Genomic DNA, 11,257 nt, shown 5'->3' with positions numbered 1-11,257 from the left:
GTTGTGATTTTCCCATGCCACAGGGAGTTCCTGAGATTCCTTGTCTCTGCTCAACATTGTTAGTAAACGGTTCTCCCCTTTGGCCTGTCATCTGCACCACGTGTCTTTACAAAGTGTATGATGGTGGTAGTGGCCTATCTCAGGAGGGGAATTCATGTCTTCCTGTACTTAGACAACTGGCTAGTGAGAGGAACAAATCCTCAGTCATGTCCAGTTCACAGTGGACTTTTTCGTTTGACTGGGGTTGATTTTGAACAAAGCAAAGTCGACATTGACTCCAACTAAAAAAAAAAGATTTTATTGAGGCCTTGATAGCCTCTATGAATTTGAAGACTTTTCCCACACATGAGCGATTCTAGACAATTCAGCCTCTTTATCTGGATCTCCAATCTCATTCTTCAACCAAGGTCCACATATGCCTGAAGTTACATGGATATATGGTTGCATGGACTTAGTGGTTCAGCATGCAAGACTGTCTTCATCCTCTTCAGTCACGGCTGAAGTTGGTGTATTGCCTGAGCTGCCAGTCATTGGACAGTCTTGTCCAAGTACCTCCAGCGATACTAGACTCTCTGCAGTGGTAGGCAGAACAGAACGATGTGTGACAGGGTGTTCCCTTTGTCCATACTCCACCAACCAGAACTGTAGTCACCAATGCCTCAACAATAGGTGGGGGAGTGCATTTAGGAATGTTAATGGTTCAGGGTTTGTGGTTGGAGCAAGAAGCATCATGTCGTATCAACGTATTGGAGCTTCGAGACATTTACAATCTGTGTCTTGCCTTACAGGATCAGATCTGGGAGCAGCAGTTCACATACTCACCAACAATATCACCACAAAGTATTATGTGAACAAGCAGGGAAGAGCCTGCTCCAACCAGCTTTGTCAGGAAGCAATAAAGCTTTGGCACTTCTGCATCAACGAAGATATCATAATCACAGCCACATGCTTACTGGGCTCTCAAAACCAGATGGCTGACCATCTCAGCAGGATTTTCTCTGACAACCACAAAAGCAGCATGGTGAAGTCCATTTTTAGGGAATGGGACATTGCATTGGTCAACCTATTTGCAATAAAGAAACCAAGAAGTGCCATCAGTGTTCTTCCTGAGCAGGACTCAGTCCAGGGTCTCTAACTGCTGTCTTTCATCTGAACTGGAGAGTGGACCTGATGTATGCCTTTCCCCCATCCCTCAGGTTATCCTCAAACTGAAGTTGGACCATGCCAAACTTGTAGTGCCCGGTTGGGCAAGACAAAGTTGGTTCTCCGACCTTCTCAGTCTGTCTTTTCAACTGCCTAAATCGCTTCCTCTCCTCCCCAACCTGCTGACTCAGCATCATAGCCAGTTTCTTCATCAAGCACTGAACAATCCACATCTCATGGCATAGATAGTACATGGCTAGATGAGGAGGACAGGCAATGCTTGGAAGAAGTTCAGAGGATCCTGCTTAATAATAAAAAAAACATCTAATAGGTCTACTTATTTGGCGAAGTGGAAGCATTTTTCAGTTTGACCAATAGCTAAGGGAATTCAACCCATGTTGGCTCAAGTTCAGGACATTTTGGACTACCTGTGACATTTGAGGTCCTCGGGTCTGGCTTTTAGTTCATTGGTAGCGATCTTCGTGTTCTATCCCCCAATCCAAGGAAAGTCAATTTTCTCAAACTGCATGGTAGTGAGATTTCTGAAAGGCATTAACTGCCTGTTCCCACCTGTTAAGGAAATGATCCCATTGTGGGACCTAAATACTGTGCTGGCCGACCTCAGGGGTCCTTCATTGGAGCCAATAGCAAACTATTCATTGTCTCTCCTCTCCCAAAAGACAGCCTTGCTTGTGGCTATAACATCTGCAAGAAGAGTCAGAGAATTACAAGCCTTAATGGCAGAATCTCCATATACTCAGTTCTTCAAAGCCAAAGTGTCCTTAAGACCACATCCAAAGTTTTTGTCCAATGTGGTTTCATCTTAACCAGGTTATTTACTTGCCTATATTCTTTCCTAAGCTGCACTCAAATGTGGACGAGCAGCTGGTGTTGGGCATTCTGTCTGGAAAAGACTAAACCATTTTGTTCATCACCTCAACTTTTTGTCTCCTGTGCAGATCAGATGAAAGGTCAGCCAATCTCCATGCAAATACACTCCAGGTGGATAATTTTGTGTATAACCATGGCTTATGGAGTAGGTCAGACTGCACCTCTGTGGAGGTTCTTTCAACAAGAGCCCAAGCAACACTGACTGCATTTCTCAACAGTGTTTCAATATTGGACATTTGCAGCACTGCTACATGGTCTTCAGTGCATACTCTTACCAAATATTATGCTATTACTGCAGCATCTAGCTCAGATGCAAACTTTGGGAAGGCAGTTCTGCAGTCAGTGTTGAAGTAGACTTTGAGCCCCACCGCCTACTGAAACTGCTTGTGCATCACCTGAGTGGAATACATGTCTGCAACCACTTGAAGAAAAAAAAGACGGCTACTTGCCTGTATTGTAACTATTGTTCTTCAAGATGTGGGTGCAGATATGTATGCCACGACCCACCCGCCATCCTCTTTGCATTGGAGTCTCCCGCGTTTGATTCAAGTGTGAAGGAACTAAGAGTGATAGGAGTGGCACCATCCCTATATAGCCTTGGGAGGGGCTACAAAGGCCAGAGGATGCAAGCATAGCTCTGATGGGTACTGCTAAGTAAAGTTCTTCAGTTTTGGGGCACCGGATACAAGTACACCTGAGTGGAATACACATCTTTACCCATATCTCTAAGAACAACAGTTACAATACAAGTAAGTAACTGTCTTTTTTGTGCACATAGGTGAAATCCTGGCAGTAGTGAAGTCAATGGCAAAATTCCCATTGACTTCAATGAAGCCAGGATTTCATGCATAGTGTCTGTAGTGTCTGCAGAAGAGGAAGGTTAAATTTAGTGGGTCCATATTGGAAACCACTTTTGAAAATCTGGGTTTAAATAGCTAAATTTTTCTGTATGAATTTTTGAAAGTAGTTTGTCAGATAGGAAGGAAGTATGGCCTAGGGAATAGGGCATTGGACTAGGACTCAGGATACTTGGGTTCAGTTCTTCTTTTTTCAGCCATAGGCTTCCTGTGTAACCTTGGGCAAGTCACTTAATCCATCCTGAGCTTTAGTTCCTCAGTTGTAAAATACAGGGGTGTTGAGAAGACAAACTCCATTAGTGACTGTGAAGCATTCAGATAATATGACTGCGAGGGCTGTATAAGTACTTAACTATTTAGTGTTGCCCCTTTGCCAAGCAGTAGCAGAATTTGGGGCTTTACAAGTCAGTTTTCCAATGTGGAGCAGAAATCAGTGACACAGAGCCAGGTATTTTATTAGTGTAATATATATGTAACCCTTCTGCCAGGCCAAGTTGATAGCAGCAAGGGCCGGGTTCAGTACACAGGGGTTCCCTCTCATCAAAGCAAATACAAAACTGGCTCGAGCCCCCACCCAGTGACCTGGGAAAATCTTACACACCCCCTGGGCGCCTCGAAGAGGCAATACTTCCCCTCTCGCAAGCACGGAGTCTCGGTGTAGTAGAGAATCTTTAATTACATGAGGTAAACGACATCAGCATTAAATTGGGAAAACACCACAACTAGTGTTCATTAACCAAACCATGAGCAAAGACCCACCCCAGAAAATTGGGCCACATCCTTTCCCTCGGGTTCTTGAGTCCCAGAACCCCAAATGTCTCTTGAGTCCAGCAATCCTCAAATCACCCAAAATCCAAAAAGTCCAGCCCCAGAGTTCAAAAGTTCATCTGCAGAGTGTTACTCCCCAGTCTGGCTAAAATGTGCCTGTGTGTGGGGGAAAGAGGTAAGGGGTACCTTACGTGTCCTGAAGCTGACTGCCCCACAGGGCTCTGCTCTGCTACGCTGTCTCACGAACGGCTCCGCTCCACCACGACCGGCTCCACTCTGCACAGCTCGCCGTCTCACGAACAGCTCTGCTCAGCTTGCCGTCTCGCGACCGGCTCCGCTCCACCACGACCGGCTCCGCTCCACCACGACCGGCTCCGCTCGGCACAGCTCGCTGTCTCACGAACAGCTCGGCTCAGCTCGCCGTCTCACGAACACACCGCTGTCTCACGAACGGCTCCGCTCCACCACGACCGGCTCCCTCTGCACAGCTCGCCGTCTCACGAACAGCTCTGCTCAGCTCGCCGTCTCACGAACGGCTCCGCTCCACCACGACCGGCTCCGCTCGGCACAGCTCGCCATCTCACGAACAGCTCGGCTCAGCTCGCCGTCTCACGATCACACCGCTGTCTCACGAACGGCTCCACTCTGCACAGCTCGCCGTCCCACGAACAGCTCTGCTCAGCTCGCCGTCTCGCGAACACACCGCTGTCTCATGAACGGCTCCACTCTGCACAGCTCGCCGTCCCACGAACAGCTCTGCTCAGCTCGCCGTCTCGTGAACACACCGCTGTCTCACGAACGGCTCCACTGCACTCTAGATCTTCCGGCTCCCCACTACTTGACACAGTGCTCAGTGATTTCAGCTCTCAGTGATTTCAGCTCATAGTAGTGGGGGCCTTAGTGCTGGTGCACCATAAGGCCAAAGTGAATGCAGCACAGTACCTGTAGCAAGACTCTTAATAGACCCAAAATTAGCTCTGACATTCCACAGTGGAGAGAGACAGAGGTGCAATTGGTGCTTCAGGCCCTCACAAAGGGGCCCACACCACCAGGTACTAATACCTGTCTCAAGTCTCTCTCCCTTCACAGAGTTTTGGAACCCATGTCCCTTGCCTAGCAAGTGCTACTCAGTTGATGGTGAGTCCCTCCATCATAACAAAAGGCCAAGTACAGTTCCAAGCACAGTTCCCATAATCAGGGTAATAACAATTTACTCTTCCCGCCCCAATAACAGAGACACTGGGGATCCCACAACAGCCAAAGTGACCATTTGGGCAGTTATGGCCTCATTCTAGGCGGGGTGGGTGTGCCTATGCAAATTGAGATCAGCCCCTGAAGTTCTTTTCCACTACTTGCCACACCTCACCACCAGATGTCAGGGTGGAGCCCATCCTGACTCTGCTTACATCTACCTTTCTTTTTTAAACAAAAAGTCCTGTTTCCTTGGACAGAGATGGGGACAGACAGCACACAGGCAATACTCTCCTGCAGGTTTCAGAGTAACAGCCGTGTTAGTCTGTATTCGCAAAAAGAAAAGGAGTACTTGTGGCACCTTAGAGACTAACCAATTTATCCGATGAAGTGAGCTGTAGCTCACGAAAGCTCATGCTCAAATAAATTGGTTAGTCTCTAAGGTGCCACAAGTACTCCTTTTCTTTTTACTCTCCTGCAGAAGTCTCAGATCAAGCACCTCTGCTCTGAACTCGCAAACTGCTGCCTTGTGCCTCTGTCTCTCTAGGGTCTAGGTCAAAATTCACCATTTCACTTAGTACCTTATTCCAACATTTGTCCCTGGGATTTACAGTTGAGAAATCCCTATTCCAAGGCTGCTCATGGACTGCATGGCTCAGACAGGTGTGCCTGCTGATGCTTTGCAATACAAAGGAACCTCAGCACTTCAGCTGCTGGAGAAAGGAAAGTATTTTAACCCAAATAATACCCGTAATGACTTTCTGGGTGCAGTTACTGCATGGCATCTTAACTCTGTCTGTGGGGAGTTTCATCCTAGATCCATATACATCAGTGACTCCCAATGGGCAAGCCATAACAAGAGATTCATCCCTTTAACTTCAGAGGCATTATACATTTATTTGGCTCTCTGAGTCCAAAGTGCAGAATGATTACTTGTGATTCAATATTTTTAAATGACAATGGCCAATATACAATACTGAATCATAAGTACTAAAAAGTAGCAGCCATGCATCAAAGCATCTGCTTTGCTAAACAAGTTTTCCTGCAGAATCAGGATTATTGAGCCATTGTTTGCAGTTCATTCTATTTTCAATGCTCATTCATTGCATCCACCAAGGAGTCTTGGAAACCTACTGCAATTAATGCATTTTTTGTTTCCCTCCTCCTTCATTCTTCTGTTAAGTAAACAAAACCAGTGGAAATCAAAACGATCTGAAACAAGTGCCAAAAGTGACTGCATTTGTAGACCTCTGTTTCCCACATTACTTCAGATGTTATCTGTTATGTTCATATCACAAACAATGAGGAGGAAAACACTTGGAGCAGTCACAAAGGTCAATAAACATCTGGCTTATGAAGTATTGCCCTGCTGCCTGCATTATGTTCATAAAATCACTTTAGTCAGGAGAAAGAAATATAATGTACTGAAAGTAAGCGGTAAATTCTTCCCCATCTCGAAGTGTGGGGGATTTACATCTGCAATTTCTATTAGTATAAATCTTTGAGCATCAAAATGAAAATTTACCCAAAAACCTCCTGGAAGAAAGACAAACACAGTGTGCAGTTTTAAGGAGACTATCCTCTTCTCAGCAGGGATAAGGATTTATGAGGGCCCTATATCTCCCCAATCAGGAGGATCTTTTCAAGCACAACACTACCCCATTAGACAGAGGTTTCCTTCTGCCACAGAAACAAATCTAAGATCCTCTAAATGCAGATCAACAATGGAACCCTGCAGCTATGTGTGTTCATCTCATATTCATATTCTTCCCAGAATTCCTCTTGTTTATCTCACAGGCTATTGCAAATGCTAGGAAATTCTTGAGATTCCTTAAGGAGGCAGTCATCACCTGCACCCACTGGGAGCTCTATTAAAGAACTTTTAAAGGAAAAGTGCCATATTTATCTGTATTGTCTAGAATCAGGAACATAACTGTGTTTATGACAAAGTCTATTTTTATGATTTCCATTATAGTACAGACTACATCCAGTTGTGGGCCTTTATGTTCTTTATTGATGTGTTTTGCCTGAGTAAGGTTGCAGGATCGGGTTTCTTACTGATTTTTGAAAACTTCCACAGTAAAAAAGAAAACTAAATTCTGCAGCCCCTATTCAGGGAAAATGCCTTTTGACTGCAAATAAGGATGTAGTGTTTGGCTGTCCAAGAGGAATGCATGTAACATCACAGAAAAGGATCTACTTCAGTAATTCAGAGGCCCAGTTGTCCCATCATGTGCATGCATGCAACTCCAAGCCAATTGGGCTCCACAAAAAGACTGCATAAATATTAATGTGTGAGCTCTAGTCCTCAAGAAGTGTGAGTATAATCACATAATCCCCTACATGTATATAGTGACTTTCATCTAAAAGGAGGGGACTTGAAGACTAGTGCATGCGATGCAAACTACAAGGGAGATTTTTGTAACCTTACTGCAGCCACAAAATTAATCCCACAGTGTCTAAATTTAGACACCTAAATTTGAAAATGTTGGCCTAAGTGTTTAGTTCTTGTTCACCATCCCATATCCTTATTCTTAAACTTTTTAAGACAATATCCTTATTATTAAACTTTGCCAGCTAATGAAGAGAATATAGGAAGACATTCTTAATATGTACCAGTGACTTCTAATGACACCTCTAGAATATTAACATGCAGAGACTAGGTTTATCCCACTTCCTCCTCCTTGGCATCAGTTTATTGTCTTTTTTCCTAAACAGACCATCTGCATTAGCATTCTTGGTGTAACTATGGTGAGGAAACTGAAATGAATATTGTTTGAGAGCTACACCACATTTTGGCATTCATGCCATGCACAATGATATAACCGCGACAGGGTATTATGGTCAGTGATCACCTCAAATATCCTCCCTGACAGATAATACTGGTGTTTCTGTATAGAAGTTAGTCAGTGGGGCTGGAATGATGCAATAGTTGCCATCAGGCAAATGTTAATAATACCCACTGTCCCTAGGGAAGCTCTCATTGGTTGATTTAGCCTCTACCTTAGACAGTTCCTATCTGATCTAACCACTTCTTATCCAATATTACAAATAAGTCACCTCAGTCATACTTATTCCTCAATTTTCAGTCAGACTTCCACACAAAATGTTCCTAAACATCTCGTTTAGATCTCTCAACTACTCCAAAAATATATCACAATTTCATCATTATAGACCGGGATGAATTTGTTCAGCAGTTCCAACACTTTCTTACCATCCTCTGAAACATTGCAGAAGTGTTCTACATGCCAAAAGCCAATAGCCAACTTGTAGGAAAAAGATAATGAATCTTCTTTTCTTTTACATTACTTTAAACTACTGTATGACCCACAATATCGAAAGTGGTATTATTTAGAGCCATGTGTGAAATTCACATTGCCCCTCCTTTCATTGTAGGTGAAAGAGTGTCATATAACTCGATGAAACACCCAGTTTTCAGAGCAAATGGACTACTCATGTTGGGGGATTGAGTGATTCACTCATCTGAATGGTTAAGTACCAGTGACATAATTTGCTGGGACGCCGCACACCAAGAATGCCTGTTGGCAATTACGTCCTGAATTATACGGTACATTTTGATGCTACTAACTCGTCGTCAGTGTCTGAAGCACTTACTATAATTTTGGTAGCTACAAACACTCAGCTACTCTTTTTTAAAGTACATAAATGTTAAAAGATGCAAAAAATTTGCAAAGAGGAATGAGGTTCTGATGTCTTAGTGCTGACACAAAGAAGTGACTTCATGCAGAAGAGAGAGCACTAACAGAATGAGTGTAAGACATGTGAAGAGAGTTATTAAAGATAAGCTTATTAAAACTAGTTAAACCAAAATTTTCAAATGTGAGTCCCCAAAGGTAGACACCTAAATCCATCCTTAAGCACCTAAGTTAGTGGCCTGATTTTTGGAGGGGCTGCGTACCTGCGTACGTACTCCTAGTGAATTCAATATAAGGGATGGCACAGGGCTTGATTAATTAGTTTTTATAAAGCATGTTGAGGCCTCAGGATGGTAGATGCTAAAGAAAGGCAAATTATTATTTTATTTTATTCTTGCCCTTAGTAACATGTACAACATAGACCTAAAACCTTCACCCACCAGACAAAAGACTCTGTTATTTAGAAAAGTTCACCCAGTGCCTGGCTACTAGTTGGCAGAAATAGCAGTTATAGGCTATCCACTCAAACACCTGACTGAAACTGAATCCCTGTTGAAAAGTCCAAGCAACTGTGTGCAGACACAGCACCATCCAAATACATAAGTGTTAGAATGAGCAGCCAAAACTGCATGGATGCTTTTCAATGGTGACTTGGGACATACAAAATTTCCACTCCAAAATGTCTAACTACTTAGGAGGCTTGGAGATCAAGAGTTAGTTGGAAGGGATGTGTTGTGCCAACTTACCATTAGAGCGCCCCCTTGCGGCAGAGCTTGATATTGATGGAATCTGCATTTCTAGCGCCACCTGCAGGTCAGCTGTCTCTGTGTGCAATTCAGCCCTCTGGTTGAGCAGCATTTATATCCAACCCCCTTCAGGGCAACAAAACCTCAAACTAGTAATCCGAGTCTAAACAAATCTACCCTGCTCTGGGCTCTGTCTTCAATCCTCACCGTCCGCTACTCCAGAGTCTTCTCCTCCCCTTCCCCGTTTCATCACTGAGCACTGGCCTTTCAGAATGTGTCATTTGAGTCTCTGCTCTCTTGCAGGCTCTAGCTCAGGCCCTTTCATTGTAGTCCCTCTGTACCCTGTAGTTCCTCCCTTTCAGAATGAGCTCTCCCCATCTATGGGGACCAGATATCCATTAAGTTATCACCTGATGCCTCCTAGTCCTACCCCCCTGACTGAGAAACAACTAATTAGGTACATCACTTGCACCACCATCTGAACTACTTCACTATTAACCCCTTTCCAGTCCATAACAGGCTGTCACCCCATCACAGGATGTACTATTTCTACTCCAGTATTTTGTTGGATTAACTTCCTGAAATAAGAAACAACTCCCACAGACTTTTTCTCCCCATTAGGCACTCTCCTTTAGTATCACACATTCATATATAGTGTGCCTTCCATGGCATTTCTAAAAGATACTCAAGAGTATCATGCACTGTCTCTGCCTCTCACTGTTCTGTGAGATGTAGTGTGATCTTATCAGGACACTCCAAATTGAGGAACATAGCTAGGGACATGTGCTCTAGCAAGCCAGACTAATCATGCATTTAGTATCTTCTTTCTTTTTTTGTTTTTGTTTTGTGTTTATAATGGCAAGTGCAAAACCACAATTCTCCCAGGCCAGGAAGCCTGGGTACATACTCTTGTTGCTAACCCATGCTGAAGCTCCTGCCACCACACCTACACTACTTGATGATGCCCATGTTAGCTAGCTTAAAGCTAACATGGGTATGCCTACCTGTGCTACAATCAAACCTTCACTTGCAACATAGACAAACCCAGAATGTGAACTTGATATCATTGCAACATAAGGCTTTAACCATTCATTCACACAGTGGTAGGTTACATTTATCTTAGTGCTAAGGTTGCTTCCAAATAGAATCATAGAATCATAGAATATCAGGGTTGGAAGGGACCTCAGGAGGTCATCTAGTCTAACCCCCTGCTCAGAGCAGGACCAGTCCCCAAGTAAATCATCAAATGTCTCCCCTATTCCCACTTCTTTTTTATAGTTGTTGAAAACACTGGCAGACTGAAGCAAAATCTATCCGCATTTTTCAAGGCCTTCAATTGGATACATATGCCTAAAACTCTATCTGAATATTTCTCTACATGAGAAAAATCATAGTTTTAATTAAGCTTTCTTTTCAAATGGTGCCAAAACAGAATATTTTCTAGAAACACTACACTTTTCTCTCCAGCATGAAGTAGGATGAAAGACTCTTGTTCTGTGCTTTCATATGCATTCTCTAAGATGATTTTGTGAAGCGTTCTTTGATAATAAAGGAACTGCTTGTTAGTGCAAACTGAAAACAAAGTGTCACTTGTCAGATTCCAAACAAGTACATCCTCAAATGTAAAATCCTCACATGCAAAAAATTAGTGCTTCTGCAAAGTAAGAGTTGGGAGGTCATGCATAGTGCCCCGCAGCATTAAATCAGCCACACTGAATATCCTCAAAAAGAAAAGGAGTACTTGTGGCACCTTAGAGACTAACCAATTTATTTGAGCATAAGCTTTCGTGAGCTACAGCTCACTTCATCGGATGCATCTGATGAAGTGAGCTGTAGCTCACGACAGCTTATGCTCAAATAAATTGGTTAGTCTCTAAGGTGCCACAAGTACTCCTTTTCTTTTTGCAAATACAGACTAACACGGCTGTTACTCTGAAAACTGAATATCCTGTGTATTTCACAGTATTATACATTAGTAAAGAAAAAAATGTTAACATTTACTTTT

This window comes from Natator depressus, chromosome 2 (assembly GCF_965152275.1).
Source record: "Natator depressus isolate rNatDep1 chromosome 2, rNatDep2.hap1, whole genome shotgun sequence".
Lineage (NCBI taxonomy): Eukaryota > Metazoa > Chordata > Testudines > Cheloniidae > Natator > Natator depressus.
This window is presented reverse-complemented; position numbering follows the sequence as displayed.